Here is a 14,555-nt window from a genome sequence, read left to right as displayed (position 1 = left end):
TCCAGGGATATACAATTTGGACAAATGAACACATAATTGTCAATTACAGAACATTCATGTCGTCCAAAATGGATCAGGGTGACAAATCAACATATGATCGCACCCCAAGTTCAACACATGAACCGGTAAAGGCATCAAACCATGTAAGTATGCGTTTTGCACAACCTTACATGCATGTCTCACCCAGTAGATGTATAAGTGTAGGTAATATGATTATAACACCCACAAACATTATGAAATAAATAGTACGAGCTCAAAGATATGCATGGGAGATTACCGGGAGACACATGAATTTCTCGGCAAGTTATGTAGGTCAAATGAAGACAAAGCCGAAATAAATGACCATGAAAACACTACCAAGCCAGAGATACCATGTGTGAGAGAACACAATGGTATTTAGAATTATCAGTGGTGGTAGATGCCAAACGAGCACAAAGATCGTTTTATACTCACACAAGTGTGATATGGGAGTTCAACCATAAATATAATGTTTAGATGCCATACGTTAACATTCCAATTAGTTAGATCATAGTGTAGAGAAATAAGTTGAAAGGCATGCATCAACTATGCCCTTGTTTTAGGTACGATCTAGCGGCAAAGCCATGAGTATTGGTGTAGTAGGACGTCATACTCATGCACATCTAAGGGATTTAGACACCAACAGGGTTATTATGCGAGTTAAGACATGTGGAGCATGACACGCCACACAGTTATAGAATAACCCTATGTGGTAGATTCTGAGTGGCATACATCAGATGTTTTATCTTACCAGGGGATGTGACGTGCACAAAGCATATCACATGCCCTTAATGTGATAATCCATGTATTTATCATCCAAGGTAATCAATCATCCAACTAAGCTGATAAGTGGATGCCAATTTGAACTTCGGATGGCTTTGACATCAAACGAATTGATTGGATAATCTTGCATCGTGAATACTAGATGGAGTCCAATACATATATACACATTTTGGGTTAGTGATGTGCGTAGAGCAGAACACGCCCCCTTAATGTGATGAGCTATTAACGTCTCGAAAGACCCACACAACGGTGCAAGTAGGATGCAAGTAATGACCAGGACAACTCACAACTATATGACATACACAACGACCTACACATGATAGATAACACATAACAATCATACTAGTAGGCGCAACATGTCAAAGTACATGCTAGGTACCAAACCTAGGCATGAGAAGGAGTGGGGCAGGCAACTTTCAATGTAAACAATTTAAGTACAAGTTACCGCAAAGAGGCACATTGGATATGGGATATGGGTTTGATAATCCAAATGACTTGGCTTGAGATAATACGAATGATGAAGAGCCCTCAAATCTTCATTTTGTATCCAAGTCTCCAATGTCCTCCAAAGTCACCTATTGATCAAGTTTGAGCTTGTTGGTCCCCAACTACGTTGGGTCCTAAGAGGTTAGTCACAATAGGCTTGGCAACCCAAATGGTTCTTTTCTTGACACCATTTTGAGTACCAACAAACTTGGCAAACACATTGCCAACCTTATCCTTCCCAACGGAATAGCTATCATCAATAGTGATTGGGTTGGATAAGTTACCTCTCGTGCAAGACGAAGCGACGTGACCCTTCTCACGACATAAGTAGCAACATCTACCGTTTGCTTTCTTCCCAGTTGATTTCTCACCTCGGGGAGTGTTGGCTTGGGTCTTATTGGGAAGAGGCCTTCCTTCAACTTGTAGCTGAGTATGTGATTGAGTTTGTGGCCGCTTACCTTGTTGCTTGTGACTTTGAGACTTCGTCTTTAGAGGGCAAGATCTAACATGGTGCCCTTTAACTTTGCACTTGAAGCAAATGATTTTGGCCGAATTCTTAACTTGTTCTAGGCCACTCTTGTTCTTGTTTGAGTTTACTCCAACATCATTTTTGTCATTCGGAGATGTTTGCTCACACATGACGTTGTTGGGTGTGTACATCCCTTCATGAAATTGTTCCAAGTCTTTCTTCAAAGAAGTGACTTGGGCCTTGAGCTCTTCGATTTCCTCTGCATGGTTAGTATCAACGCAAGTACTAGAGGAAGTGTAAGCTTCAATGTTAGAGCAACAAGGCAAGGAAAGTAATTCATCACACGAGGTAGCAACATTATGAGTAGATGAATTACGAGGACTAGCACACGGAAATATAGTACTTTGACTAGAAGTAGTGCCATTGTCCACATGAGGCTCACTTGATGTTACCTTGGTGATGATAGCCTCATGAGCTAACTTTTGCACATTATGGGATGTTAGAAGATTGGCATGAGAGCTTGTGAGCATTTCATGGTTTTCTTCCAACTTTCCATAATTGCTAGTTAGTAAATCAAGTTGAGCACGTAGCTCAACATTTTCCTTCAATGTTGATACTTCAAATGAGGTAGAGTTAGATGTACAAGTATCATCAACAATATGAGAGGAGTAAGTAGCAGTTAGAGACTTCTCATGAGTAGATTGAAGCTCCTCACAAATCTTAGAGGTTTTGATGAGCTCTCCCTTGACACTATTGCATTCAAGGAGAAGGACCTCAAAATCCCTTTTAAGTTTATCATGAGCAACTTCAATCTCTTCTTTTGAAGATCTTAAGTCTCTACATGCTTGATGAGTCTTCTCAAGTTCATGTTCAAGTTGTTCACTTTTAGCTTGTTCATGATTAAGTGAATCATTACAATTTTCAAAGTAAGCAAGAACATCTTGGAATCTTTGAAGAGCGTTATTTTTAGCTTTATGAAGAATTTTACTGATCACATAGATATTTTCAGTCAAGTCATCATCATCATCCTTATCGCAAATATCATCGTTATTGCACAGGGAAGATGATACCTCATTATTACCTCTTGCCATGAGGCACATGTGAACTGGAGGAGTTGATGATGATTCTTTTGATGACTCAGATTCTTCATTAGTCAAAAGTACTTCATATTTCTTGATTTCCCCTAAATGATTAGTCATAGAGCAACTAGGGAGAAACAAGATATTTTGATCAAGAGGACACGGGAAAGCAGGCATATCACCATAGACATTTGTTGAGGGATCTTTAAGTGAAATGCATGACCTATCAGCACAATAATTTACACTATGTATGGTGCTAGATATGCTCGTGTCCATAGAGGCTATGCCATTTTCATCAACATATATTTCTTCACTCACCATGTCATTACCTTGTGAGATTGAAGATGCTGAGGTGTGCAAGCAATCGGATATGGAAGTAGTGGTGAACTCTTTATGATCGAAAAGAGTGAAGAGCTCATGCACTAACTCCTTCATCATAATATCGTCTTCATCAAGATTGGACCCACCATATAAATCTTCAAGTTTAGTCCAAACTTCATGAGCTGACTTGCATATCGAGATAGACTTAAACACCTCAGGACTTATGGTTCGATTAATGGAAAGAAAAGCCTCACAATCAAGATACATTTCATTAGTAGATGAAGATTCATCATCCTTTTTGTCGGCAATCCCTACAAGAACAATTCGTAAATTATTTGGGCCCATGGCCCGAAAGTGATGGAGCATACGAATTCTCCATAGGGTATAATTTGTGTCATCAAAGTCAAAAGTGTCATTGTGCACTAATCCAATAGTCGACATCGGTACTCTCTAGGTCATGAAACCTAATTAAAGAGAGACCTTGCTCTGATACCAATTGAAAAGACCACGATGACGCCTAGAGGGGGGGGGGGTGAATAGGCTATTTAAAACTTCTTCGGATTTGGCTTAAACCTAATGCGGAAATAAACTAAGAGGATACTTTTCAAGCACAAATCCTAAATGCAATAGGCACCGCAACGTGTATCAACAACACAATCTACCAAGATGGACACAATACAGTTACTAACAAGCACAAGCAAGTTACACAAACTTACTTGAGCTATATCACATGACAAGTAGGTGAACGACACAAGATACTAGATCACACTATAGCACACGATATATCAAAAGCTGCAAGTGTGAACGTGTGGATATAGAGGGTATGCTTGAATGATTAATCTTGTACAAAGAAATAGCCAACACAATATAATGAGCACAAACAATATGCAATGTATGTATGCTCAAGTAACACAAGTAAACCACAAGTAAGGAGTTAGGGTTAAGGATAACCAAGGTCACTGAGACGAAGATGTATCCCGATGTTCACTTCCTTGGAGGGAAGCTAGTCACCGTTAGAGAGGTGGATGTTACCACGAAGGCACACCAACGCCACGAAGGCTCACCCTATTCCCCCTTTGAGATAACACTACGAAGACGTTTCTCAACCACTAGTGTTAAGCCTTTGAGGTGGCTTCCAAACCCTCACAAACTTTTCCGGGGGGTAATCACACGGATTGATTCCTCTCCGAAGACTCCTACCGCCTAGGAGTCTCCAACCTCCAAGAGTAACAAGATCACGGGGATTGCTCAAAACTTGCTCAAATCTCAAATAGCTTGGGTTGAGAGAAGGAGAGGGAGACGATCTATCTTTTGATTGGAACAACTCTCTAAGGGGCTCACAAATGCTCTTGGATCTAAGATTTGGTGTGAGCAAATGTGTGTGGGGTAGTAATGTGTTCTTATGAGGATAAGGCTATGTTGGGCACCCTCTCACGAAGTGGGAGGGGGTATTTATAGTGGAGAAGGGAAAGTGACCGTTGGGGTCACTTAAGTCTGACAGTGGTCGGACGTCCGACAGTTCTCGGATGTCCGGATGCCCACAAGGGGTCGGACGTTCGACAAGGGTCGGTCGTCCGAGAGATGTACATATATCAGGAACCACTGTGAAGTCGAACAGGGACGGGACGTCCGGAGGAAGCCGGATGTCGGAGACTTTGGCTCTGTTCAAGGGCACCGGATTTCCGAAGGAGGTCGGACGTCCGGCCCTCGGACGACCGGAGGAGGCCGGAAGTCGCTGTTATTTGACTCAAATTTCTCTGGTGCAAGATTCCGGATTTCCGAAGGAGGTCGGACGTCCGGCCCTCGGATGACCGGAGGAGGCCGGAAGTCCGTGTTATTTGACTCAAATTTCTCTGGTGGAAGATTCCGGATTTCCGAAGTGGTCGGGCGTCCGTCCCTCGGACGTCCGGAGGAAGCCGGATGTCCGAGGCATTGGTTCTGTTTTCAGATAACAGCAGAGAAGTGGAGATGTGGTATGAGCAGAAAAGTAGAGATGTAGTTTGAGCAAGTTCATCACAAAACCTGTGATCCCCTCTTAATAGTGCGGGATCCCTAAAGACTCAAGAATCATAAAAGGGTACCAATGATCCATACTTGAGTGTATACTTTTATTCGCTGATCATCACTCCGCACCACTAACGTCAAAGGAACTGATACATTTGAGTTAGCCCTTTCACTTGAGCTTGATGTTGTTGTTCCTTCTTGGCTCAAGTTGAAAGCAAGACATGATGAAGTCTTCAAGTAACTCTCCCATACATAATGTGGAAAGCCTAGCTTATGTATTCATCTTCATTTGTCCATCATGTGAACATCTACAAGAATCAAGCATGTAGTGCTCAGGAATGCTTATCTTGATCTTGTCCTTGTTAGCACATGAGCTTGTCCTTATCAACACATGATCATTAACAATAGCTTAAAAGGGGATTAGTGATTAGTTATTTATATATGTGTTGTCAGCAACACCAAAATACGATTAAGGGCATGACTGCACTTTCAAGGGGGGCAAAGGCTAGTGTGTGGCGTGTGGCGGCATCGCTCGGCTTTTATAGCAAGGGGGAGAGCGGGAGTGGTGTGAACGCATGACGGGAACGGCGGTCGTGCGGCGGTTTACCATTACTCCGCCATTAGGCCTTGGAATCCGGGGCACTCAACCGGTACGGGAGCCAAGGCGATGAGGACGACGACAGTTCGCGAGCGCCTGGTCTCGCTAACTCGGCAGGTCCACGTGGGTAGAATTTGGCGCACGTTGTTTTTGTGCCAAATTTCTTTCACCCGGTGCCCCAGGCCCCAGTGTCCAATTTTGACTTGAACCGACGAAAAATGAGGTCGCACGAACATGACTGGTTTATCTTTTAAAATTGACGATAAAAAAAAGGGGGCTTGAAGGGACGAACTCACCTCTAGCTGCGATGCTTCGTCGACGACCGGATGAGGCACTTGTCGACCTCACTCCGTCACCAGAGGCGAGTTCCTCCCTCTCTTTCGCGCTACCGAGACACAATGGCGTCCAGAATCACATGATCTGTGAGCATGGGAATAGATGAACCTGTGTGCGCTTCTGCCCTGACATAAGTTTGTCTTAATGTCCAAAACTATTACTTGTGTGATGAACGACATATGTTCTGTAATGCACTTATTATATTTGCTTTAATATTATTTTAAAGGGACTGTTAGGTATTCAGAGATGGATTTGTAGTAACCATCCATCACTCTTTTAGCCATCCGATGTATACGCGTGCACCGTCCGATCACCAGCTCGGTCGCCTTCGTTCACCACAGAAAATCCTGAAACAAAGCTCCAGTTGCGAAAACAAGCACGCTGCTACGTCGTTTGACTGACGGGTTAGAAAATGACTGATGGATCTTTTGCAACATAGATTATGTTACAATTTTTTTTACAACAAAAGAGCATGTTGCGAAAACGACCGTATATTTTTTTGCAATAAAATTTGTAATAGAATATTTTCTGCAACAAGGATCGTGTTACAGAAATTTTCAACAAGCGCTAAGTTGCACGTGTGCAAGCTAGATGAGCATACATAAGACAAGCATTGCATGAGCAAGAGGCGTCTGCCCTTAAAGGATTTAGATTCAGATCCTGCAACATAGGACGTGTTGCGGTACGCAATCTACAACAAACGTTAAGTTACAGAATGACAAACTACACGAATCCAAATAGAACACGCGTCGTACGGACAAGACGGCGGACGCCCGCGTACGATCCGCCGGCTGGAGCACAACGTTTCCTTTAATTTAATTTAATTTTTCATCATTGTAATGTGGTGTGTGTCCATATGGATCAATGTCAAAAGTCAAAACAACAATTTATGTACCTCATGCAATCTGATTATCCGATCCAGATGCAATATGCTGCAATAGCGTCAATTCGGCCTGGATTAATACCAGTGACGAACACAAATAAGGCTAGTCATTGCTACATTAAAGTTTTGTAGTGGGCGGTGCCTGTCATTGCGAGCCTCGCCCGTCACTCGCTCACTGCTAGGCCTTTTTTCAGTAATGACGCCGCCCCATGGGTGACGCGCGGCTTTATCCGGCAGCGGATTCGGAAGGAGAGAGAGAGAGAGAGGGAGGCAGGTGGCTGCGGCCGGATAGGGTCGCAGGAGGAGGACTGTGCTGCAGCTGTGTTAATTCAGTCGTGTGATAAACATGTTAAAAGAAGCCGTAACAATAACAAAGTACTGCCGAAATCGTGTAACTCCAGCCAGTGGCCTTAAGATCCGAGTTGTCGAATTACTAGATTGAGAATATCATTGCGGATAGTCGTAGCAAAGATTTGATCTGAAGAGCTAGTTCTATATTCTACTTGCAGGGGTCAAGAATACCCCTTGAGAAGGTGAGGAGCCAAAGAACTGACGAAGAATCACAAAAAATCCTGAGCTCTAGAGATTGCTCTACAGAGCACTATGGCTTTTTCTCTGTCATTGTGATTATTCCCATTTTCTTTCCAGGTGACAACTATCAAGGCAGATATGCACATGACAAGCTTATGTCTATCCTAGAATCTATATCCTTCGCTGCGCGTACCGGCGCCGCAGTGTGTGTACATGCGTCATGCATCTGAAAAATGAAGAAATAAATTGAAATATTATTATAAAATGGGTTACCTACAGAAGATGCCCGCAACATCACACAGGAACCAACTGTGACGCGGCATCTCTTCCTCTCAACTTTTGCTGGGTAGGAATGTCGAAGGAAAAGCAAAAGATTGCACCTTCATCGGATCGTGGCCTCACTCCGCCGCATATTTGATAAGCTAGGCCAGGTCCAGGTCGAGGGTGATGATATGGCCTTCAAAAGTAGGAGAAGCAAAGCAAGTTGGACATGATTCTCCTCCAACAGATAAGCGATGAAAGGAGCTGTGTGGATGCTATTCTGAAGCGTGATGAGAGGAGGTGTGTGGATGCTATTCGGAAGCTGAGGCGACTCGGCACCGGTTCCTCAGAAACCAGCTCGATGAGCTGGTCGGAATCAGTTCTTGGAAAAGCACTGGCCGTACCATATCGGTATCCCGCATCGTAGCCGACAGGGTGCTTCTCCTCGCTGACGCATTCTTTCTCCGGAATAATACTAATTAGTCTTTTCAGCAGTACCTATACAGCATCAGTGGTAATTCTCATGCTAATGGGCAAATCCTGCCCCGTTCACATAGCACAACCACACACGCTATATTCATGCAAAATCACGTACGGTGATATTTTTTTTTGAAAAAGCAGGTTAAAACCCCTTCCTCTGCATCAATCGATGTATATATACAACCATCTTTATTAATTATTTAATAAAAATCTGATAAAGATATACATCAAGTCATCTGAAGCCATCCCTCATACCTACAAACTCGATAATGTGAAGTGTTCTCATATTCCATATCTAAAACCGGTGCCATTGTCGATCCATCCACGTAACGTATCGAAACTTACAACGTGCAACAAGTCTAAAGCATACACCACATACACACGTATTAGAAATCGTCATCATCATGAAACCGCTGACTCATCTTCAAGAAAAAGAGCTGCATCATCTTTGCCAGTCCGACCATCCGTTGACGCCAACAGGGCGCCCAACGACACCACCTTCTTGAGTGCAAACTGCTGAGCACGTCGTCGTTGCCGCCAGTACACCGCAACCGCAACACCATGCTGTCAAGTACCATCAGCCGATACAGCTTAAATTCATCACAAATTCAACAATTCAACAAGGTAAGTAAACCACACTTCAGCACATGCAAAAAAGAAAAGTCAACAATTCACAGATAGATATGCGATAGACAAAAATAGGCAAATAGTTCAGATACGACATTTTTTAGGGGAATTGGCTGGGAAGCGACACAGTTGATAATAATAGCTCGGGTACGACGGATGTGAGCAGCAAAATAGCCACGACGCACACATGGTGATCAAACGGCCGTGTCACTTATTTGTGCTAGTGAAGGAGTGTGGAATTAGGTTTAGCCGCTATGGGACCCACTTAGTTGCCCCGGGTCCAGTCAACCTGCACCAACCGACCGTGCCGTAGCGCGCCATCTGAGCCCAACTGTGCGGGTCGCAGCTCCCTCTGTTGGGGAACGTTGCATGGAAACAAAAAAATTCCTACGCACACGAAGACCTATCATGGTGATGATCATCTATGAGAGGGAGACCAGATTCACATACCCTTGTAGATCGCTAAGCGGGAAGCGTTAAGAAACGTGGTTGATGTAGTGGAACGTCTTCGCGATCCAAATCGCCGTCGTCCCACAATCCGTCCCAATCTAGCGTCGAACGGACGGCACCTCCGTCCCAATGTAGTGGAAAGTCATCTGGATCTTGTTCCGGAGAACGGAGTCTTAGTCAACTTGCCCATGAGACATGGTTCGCGTATGTCAAGTGATTCAAAATCAAGTGACTCCAAAAATCCATCAGCATGGAGTTTCTTCATGCGCTTTACACCAATATGACCTAAGCGGCAGTGTCACAAGAAAGTGGCGCTATCATTACCAACTCTACGTCTTTTAGTCTCAATGTTATGGACATGAGTGTCATCACAATCAAGATTCAATATGAACAAACCGCTCACATTGGATGCATGACCATAAAATATATTACTCATATAAATAGAACAACCATTATTCTCTGACTTAAATGAGTAACTGTATCGCAATAAACAAGATCCAGATATAATGTTCATGCTTAACACATGCACTAAATAACAATTATTTAAGTTGATCACTAATCCTGATGGTAACTGAAGTGAGAGCGTGCCGACGGCGATCGTATCAACCTTGGAACCACTTCCCACGCGCATCTTCACTTCACCCTTCGGCAATCTTCGTTTATTCCGCATTTCCTGTTTCGAGTTGAAAATGTGAGCAACAGAACCGGTATCAAATATCCATGCACTACTAAGAGAGCTGGTGAGGTACACATCAATAACATGTATATCAAATATACCTTGTTTGGCGTTGGCCGCCTTCTTATTGGCTAGATACTTGGGGCAGTTGCGATTCTAGTGACCAGTCCCCTTGCAATAATAGCACTCAGTTTCCGGCTTAGGTCCAGCCTTGGGTTTCCTCGTCGGAGGGGGACAACTTTGCCACTCTTCTTGGAGTTACCCTTCTTGCCTTTGTTGTTTATCTTGAAACTAGTGGTCTTATTGACCATCAACACTTGATGTTCTTTCTGGATTTTTGACTCAGCAACTTTCAGCATCACAAACAACTCGTTGGGTGACTTATCCATCCCTTGCATGTTATAGTTCAACACTTTAAGTGCATCTAGTGCCCCTTAGTGATTTTGGTGGTTTGAAGACTTATAGGTTAAGTATCTAATGTGTCCATGAGTGTACACAGGATCTATAAGTCGCTGAGGAGTTTAAAATATTCGATGAATATCGACCCCTAAAAATGTATATCATCGGCTGAAGAAATTGATCTTTAGCTGAAGACTTTGATCGCGAAGAAATTGCGATGAAAATGATATTTCTCATGAAGATATTGAAGATGAGGAATTCGGTGTGTCCTGAAGAAAAACGATTCGAAGGCTTTGAAGTGTGAAGATTTATTCTTTCTGTTTCATTCTCTTCACTCTTGAGTCATTGGAACACCGTACTGTTAAAGGGGGTCGAGGTAACACTTCGGAATGAATTTCGTCATGATGCTCAACCCAAGCCTAATCCTACCAAAAGCCTCAACTGAGGAATATGAGAGACATGAGGACTCACACAGTTGAGGGTCCCCACCGTTGCCGCAATTCGCGCCACATCACTGATCTTATCCACACTAACGGTCATACTATTTAAGGGCATTAATGCCGGGATGCTCCCAGGCTATAAATAGTCGCCCCAAAACCATTAGCTGGTTGGCTGCTACGTGAGAAACTGACACTTGTCATTTAGAGCAACCCAAATTCCTTAGAGTCTTCGAGAGTAAATCAACAATGAGGAAATACCCCAAACACCAAACCACAAACCAAAAACCAAGTGATTGAGCATCACTGAAGAATTTGTTCCTGTGTGGTACTGAAGCCTTTTACCTTTGAGGACTGTGCATCCTCCAGACGGTTAGGCATCATGGTCTAGAGCAATCCATGAGTCAATTGTGGATCGCCGGGTGTCAAGCTTGTGAGGGTTTGGAAGTCTGCCCTGAAGACTTACCACGAGTGTTGGGCGAGGACTGTGTGTCGTTAGCTCAAGGAGAATATGGTAGGGAATGTGTGTCCCGGGACCGTGTGTCCTTAGGTTTCAATACCAAGCCACTCCAAACCAGATGTACAACTGTCACAACAGTTGGAACTAGGTCATCAACCATTGTCTTTACTATGATACGGGTTCTATTTCTTCAACTCTATCAATTCCTCAATATTGTATGTTGAAGATTTTCATTGTCACTGTTTGAAGAATTTGTTGAAGACTTTCTCTGAAATTCCTCAACCTCAAATTCTTCACGCGAGTTAATCCTCACCTGCTTTCTCTGTGCCTGCGTACTGTGCAAACTGTTTTTCATAGTCCTCATCCTGAAAACTGTTGTAGTGATACTTTGCACCCCTAATCCTTTGTTGTTTCCACTGCAAGTTAGTCATCAGTGAGGAATTTCCTAAAAAGGAATTTCCTGAGTGATGAAATTCTAAAAATCTCCTATTCACCCCCTCTAGTCGATATAACGCACTTCCAATTGGTATCAGAGCAAGGTACTCCCTTGTTTTGTGTGATTTTGGTTTAACCACCTGGAGTTTTAGTTATGTCGACTGCAGGCATGATCAAGGTTACTGCATGATTTCCTACTTTTGAAGGAAAGGACTTTCCCTTCTCGAAGACCAAGATGCAGATGCATCTACAAGCTATTGACAATGATCTTTGGTATATTGTGGAACATGGTGTTCCTCTCATCACTGCTACTGTCTCTACCGCTGATGTGAATAAATTCAAGCAACTTAATTCTCAAGCGAAGAATATCATTTGTGGCCATCTGAGCAAAGGTCAGCATGGCAGAGTGAGTGCTTTGGGCTCAACAAAACTAATCTGGGAAAGACTGTCCAAAGTAAATGAAGGAGTATCAACCCAGCGTGACTCTCGTGTTGATGTTCTTCGCAATCTCTTCAATTGCTTCAAGAGGCTTGACAATGAAAGCTGCCAAGATACCTTTGATCGCCTCACTGACATATCAAATGAAGTGCAAGCACTGGGAGCTCGAGACATTACTGACCATGAAGTTGTGAAGAAACTGCTAAGATCTTTGGATTCATCATTTGATACTTTGGTTCTGATGATTCAAGAAATATTATACTACAAGATGCTTGATCCTGTTGATATAATCGAAAGACTTAATACTCATGAATTCCAACAGGAAGAAAAGAGAGATCTATATGGACCAAGCTACTCTAGACCTCGTGCACTGAAGGCCAAAACAATTTCCTCATCCGAAGAAGAAGACTCGGATTGCAGCATTGGTGATCCTGAAGAACTTGGACAGGAGCTAGCAATGCTCGTGAGGAAATTCCAGAAGTTTACAAGACGTGGCCAGTTTGGTAAATCTTCAAGAAGAGATATGAGGAAATCAGAATCTTCATATGAGAACTACAAGAAAAGGACCTGCCACAAATGCAAGAAATCAGGTCACTATATTGCTGACTGTCCTCATTGGGTGAAGGAATCAAAGAAGAAGAAATACAAGGATGAAAGTTCTGATGACTCGAAGAAAAAGAAGAAATCTTCAAAATCCTCATCCTCAAAGTCCTCATCGCACAAGAAGGCTAGTTTCAGAAAGGCTCGGGTACTTATTGGCAAGGAAATGGATTCTGAGGCAGAATCTGAGGAATGTGATGAAGAGGAGGGTTCTGAAGAAGATTCACAATCTGGACAGGATAGTCTTGCACTACCAACCACATTCGCCAGCAAGTAAATCTTCAACCTTGAAGAAAATGACAACACCATCCACACTGATGACTATGCTGATGACTTCACTCCAACCTATTGCTTCATGGCAAAAGGTTCAAAGGATGACAAACCCAAGAGTACTAAATGGGTTCTTGATAGTGGCTGCACACACCACATGACTGGTGACAAAAGCTTGCTGATGAATATGCCACTGACTCCATCACCCCTGAAGCAAATCACTTATGCTGACAAAGGTAAAAGCAAGGTATTGAGACTTGGAAAAGTGGCCATTTCCGAGGACAGGCACATGGACAAAGTGATGCTTGTTGAATCCCTTGAGTTTAACCTCATGTCAGTCTCAATGCTTTGTGATCTTGATATGGTTGTTATCTTTGGAAAATATAGATGTGTTGTGATTATGGAATCTGAGAGATCCAAAGTCTTCGAAGGTGTTAGAAGAGGGGATTTGTACATTGTTGATTCCTCTACAGGTCCTCAACCAGCCACATGCTTACTAGCAAAAAACTCAGAAGGGTGGCTATGGCATCGAAGACTTGGTCATGCAGGCATGAGGAATTTGCACACGCTGGTGAAGAAGAAGCATCTCATTGGCATCGAATCAGTCAAATTCCTCAAGGACCACCTCTGCGGTGCTTGTGAGTCTGGAAAATGACCAGATCCAAACACCCCTCGAAGACTATCATGACCACTACTCGTCCATTTGAATTGCTTCACATGGATCTATTTGGACCTACCCATTATGCCACTCTAACAAATGCTGCATCTTTATATGGCTTTGTCATAGTTGATGATTATTCCAGATACACTTGGGTGCACATTATTCTGTATAAAACTGAAGTGCAGGAAGTCTTCAAACGATTTTCCTCAAGGTCCTCGACGAACTTCAGCGTCAAGATCAAACACATCAGGAGTGATATTGGGCCAGAATTCAAAAACACTGGTCTTGATGCTTATCTTGATGAACTTGGTATTACTCAAGAATTGTCTGCTCCTTATACTCCTCAACAGAATGACGTCGTCGAAAGAAAGAACATGACTCTGGTTGAAATGGCACGGACCATGCTTGAAGAATATCAAACTCCTCGTCATTTCTGGCCTGAAGCAGTCAACACTGCTTGCCATATCATCAACAGGGTATATCTTCACAAATTCCTCAAGAAAACCTCATATGAACTCCTCACTGACAAGAAACCAAATGTAAGTTATTTGAAAGTCTTCGGTGCAAAATGCTGGATTAGAGATCCTCACCATAGCTCAAAGCTTGCACCTAAGGTACATGAGGGTTTTATGCTTGGTTACGGAAAGGACTCGCACACGTACAGAGTCTTCAACACCTATCACAACAAGGTTGTTGAAACTATAGGTGTGCGGTTCGATGAAACTAATGGCTCGCAAAGAGAGCAATTGCCTCCTGATCCAGATAAGCTGTCTCCTGAGGAAGCAATAAAGCTCAAAGCTACTGAAGACATTGTTCCTACTAAGGAATTTGCTGAAGAAATCACTCCCAGCAC

At 43.0% G+C, this 14,555-nt stretch overlaps 1 long non-coding RNA gene across 1 annotated transcript; it reads right to left on the bottom strand.

The window, feature by feature from the left end:
- Window positions 1–7,535: 7,535 nt before the first annotated feature.
- LOC123400111 lies at window positions 7,536–8,137 on the bottom strand. Its single transcript, XR_006610483.1, has 2 exons — window positions 7,889–8,137; window positions 7,536–7,734 (listed from the first exon to the last, which is right to left on the bottom strand). It is a non-coding gene; the product is annotated as an uncharacterized LOC123400111 (long non-coding RNA).
- Between the last annotated feature and the right edge of the window lie 6,418 nt (window positions 8,138–14,555).

This window comes from Hordeum vulgare, chromosome 5H (genome assembly GCF_904849725.1).
Source record: "Hordeum vulgare subsp. vulgare chromosome 5H, MorexV3_pseudomolecules_assembly, whole genome shotgun sequence".
In the NCBI taxonomy this organism is placed as follows: Eukaryota; Viridiplantae; Streptophyta; class Magnoliopsida; order Poales; family Poaceae; genus Hordeum; species Hordeum vulgare.
This window is presented reverse-complemented; position numbering and strand designations above follow the sequence as displayed.